Below are 3,595 nucleotides of genomic sequence, written 5' to 3' on the forward strand. Positions count from 1 at the left end.
CACCCGGTGGGCTGAGCTGGCCACACACACACACACACACACACACACACATAAATAAAAAATTTAAGAAAAAAATTACATTGAACATCAGCATCTGGCCGTATTTTTTGGGAAAAAAGTGACAAAAATGGGTTTAATTAATTAATTATTATTATTATTATTTTTTTTGTGGAACCGGGGATTGAACTCAGGCCCTTGAGCTGCACAAGTTGAAGTCCAGTGAAAAGGGTTTCCTTCCAAGGGGGGCCGGGGAGATGGCTCAGTGGAATAAGCGCTTCCCTGGCACGCGCAACGAAAGCTTTGCCACATTCTGTGCAGACATGGATTCGGCGGCGGGGGTGTGCAGATGTTTTCTCATAGCAGAGTTATCCCTGAACAAGAGCAAGCTATTGTTCTTGGAGCATCATCTTCTTTAATTTTTCTTGGCTTCATTCTAAAATTCTGCCACCTGCTTAGGGTCCGAGAGACCAATACCAGGTATTACTCCAGGAGTGAGTTTCTTTCCTGTCATATACCCTGAATAGTCAGAAGGTGAGTTCTCTCCCTTCTGAGAGAAAGTGATCTGTTCTTCAACCACTGTCTTGTGGTCAGTATCATTGTTTTCATCTGACGAACGCATGGTGACCAATAACTTGCCCTCCAGGGTCTTGATCTACACCTGATTCTGCTCCCATTTCTTGCCGCCCGGGTCGGTGCAGCCGCCACCTGCCGCGCTGGCCCGGTCGCCCAAGTAGCTTTTCTTGTTGCCCTTCTTGCCGGCACCCTTCTTGACGCGGCCGCCGCCCGACAAGGAGCCACCGCCATGGCCGCTCTTGCCGGCCGCCACCATGGTGACCAGTCGTCGTTGCCGCCGGCGGGCGCAGGCACCGGAATGAGGATCTGGTTGTCGGAGTCGTTCTCGGCGCGCAGCCTATCCGAGTCGTAGCCGCCCACAACCTCCACGCGCGTCTGCACCAGGATCACCTCCTGGTGGTGGTACACCTGGCTCGGATCATCGGTGACCAGCGGCTGCAACGCGATCATGGGCAGGTGGTGGTGGCGGCATGCCCGTGCCCCCCACCCCATGGTCGCCGCCTCCACCATCCTCATCATCGTCTTCCTCCTCCTCCTCCTCGCCCACCACCGTGGTCTCCATAGTCTCCACCGGGATGGTCTCCACCTCGATCTCCCGCAGCTTTAGGATCTCGATCTCGGCGGCCGGCATCTCCGAGCCTGCCGTGGGGATGTAGAGGGTGTTTGTCGCTTGAGGCCATTGCCGCGGCAGCCGCGGAGTGAGGGCTGCGGGCCGCAAACAGGCGGCTGGCCTGACCACTGATTTCTGTAGATGACAGTTTGCCTTTGGGTAGAACTCGGAATAAATTTTTAATTTCACCATTTCCAGAAGAGAATCTGCTAAAATTCTTGAAGGTTCACAGAAAATAGCTTCAGTAGTAGTAACCCCACTAGGAAGTTGATTGCTTACTAGTTTCTAAAGGTGCAAGAGTCATATTAGCTATTCAGAGAGATAAATTAAAAACCAAAGAAAGCTCCAACTATTCACAATTTCCCGCCAAATCTAGGCTGGAGTCAAAAGTCTATTTTCTCCCTTTTTATCTATTTCTTGCCCTTTCCTTACATTGATAAAATAAGGACTATAATGGTAAGAAGAAAATGTGAATTAGCTATCAACAGTCCTATATTAAGTAATAAGTGTTAGAAAATGTTTAATGTAAAGGGGAGGATTTAAATATTGAATACGGGACTGGGGAGATGGTTCAGTGGAATAAGCACTTCCTTGGCAAGTGCAAGAGCCTGAGTTCAATCAAAAAAAAAAAAAGAATACGAGTGGGGAGGGACCCTGCTGGCTAGCTCAGTAAATGCCTGCTTATGCAAATGCAGTCAAGCAGTCAGGAGCAGGATACCCTGGTTTGATCCCCAGCTCCCCATGCCTTACCAGACCTGCCTTTAAGGCAGCCTGAGCCAGCCAAAAAACCAAAACCTTAAATATTGAATACCATGATGACAATAATTCAATACTATGAGGAGCAGGGAGATGGCTCAGTAGAACAAGCGCTTCCCTGGCAAGTGCAAGGGCCTGATTCAATCCCAGGTTCCAAAAAAAAAAAAAAAAAATTCAATACTATGCTAATGCTAAGACAGGAACTTGTCTCATATAATACATTATTTTTATTCATTTTTTTGTTTTGTAATTTTTTTGCATTTTTTCTATTAGTACATAATGATTACATTCATTGTGGGGAATTGGTACATGTATATAACACATCCTAATCTACTCCCCCTTTTTGCCCTCTGTACCCCTTGTTTTATTTATTTATTTTTTTATTATTCCACTGTGCCATCTCCTCGGCTCTTTGTAATCTTGAAAAATATTTGTAAAATTCCCTAAAATGGGAATATAATTAAACAACACCTTAGGTACCAACAGCAGGCACAATGCCTGGGTTCACCATAATACAGACTTACAGGCTCGCTCCCTTTCTTCCTTCCTTCCTTCCTTCCTTCCTTCCTTCCTTCCTTCCTTCCTTCCTTCCTTTTTTCTTTCCTTTGTGTTTTCTTGAGACAGGGACTCACTATGTAGTTTAGACTAGTTTCATAAACTCCTGGCAATCCTCGTTCCTCAGCCTCTCAAGTACTGGGCTTATAGGTGTGCGGCCCCATGCCCAGCTCCTTATTTCTTTACTATATGCATTTTTATAATGAAAATATTGGCTTTGAGTTAAAGGGACAAAAATGAATTAGATATAAGAAAAGAATTTTCAGATGATCACATCAGGACTTCTGTATTTATTTTCATATGTTTGCTTCATGTGTAGTAGAATTCCATGACAAATTCTGCATGAAGGTGTCCATCAATATTAAGCATCATTTTCTTTTTCTTTTCTTTTTTTCTTTCTTTCTTCCTTTCTTTCTTTTTCTTTTCTTTTTTTTTTTTTTGTGGAACCAGGGATTGAACTCAGGCCCTTGCGCTTGCTAGGGAAGCGCTTATTCTACTGAGCCATCTCCCCGGCCCCCTAGAGATGTGTATTTCATGGAGGGCAGATGTCATAGCACCCACATCAACAGCATGGACAGGGTTAGTGCTGATTGGCTTGTCTAATTCCAGTAGCTCAGGCAAGTTCGGTCCTGTGAGTACTTCATGTGGTAGATGCCAACTCACCCTAGAGACAAATTTGATGGACACCTTGGAAGGTCGATCTTTTCCACTTTCCCCAGGTAATGTAACATCTAAATCTACCCCAGTGGTTGCCACAGGAAGTGGATTAGCTGTATAAAGGCTTCTTTTTCCATCATACACTGGTCTACGGTCTCCAAATACAGCTACTTCGGAGGCTTGCCGGTTAGCTCAATTGCTTAAAGCGCCGCGCTTGGGAAAACGCAGTCAGTGGCAGGGGACCCCCGTTTCTATCTCCAGCTCCACAAGCCACACCACACCTGCCCTTAAGGAACCCTGATGGGGCCGGGGAGATGGTTCAGTGGAATAATTGCTTCCCTGGCAAGCGCAAGGGCCTGAGTTCAATCCCTGGTTCCCCAAAAAAAAAAAAAAAAAAGGAACCCTGAAATAGCAAAAAAACCCCAACCAAAACAAACAAACAAA

The 3,595-nt window shown here is 45.7% G+C and overlaps 1 pseudogene; it reads right to left on the bottom strand.

Annotated features, from left to right (window-relative positions):
• The window catches only part of LOC101582306, a 6,886-nt pseudogene extending 5,511 nt beyond the window's left edge, over window positions 1–1,375 (bottom strand).
• Between the last annotated feature and the right edge of the window lie 2,220 nt (window positions 1,376–3,595).

This window comes from Octodon degus, unplaced genomic scaffold, assembly GCF_000260255.1.
Source record: "Octodon degus isolate 3935 unplaced genomic scaffold, OctDeg1.0 scaffold00372, whole genome shotgun sequence".
NCBI lineage: Eukaryota > Metazoa > Chordata > Mammalia > Rodentia > Octodontidae > Octodon > Octodon degus.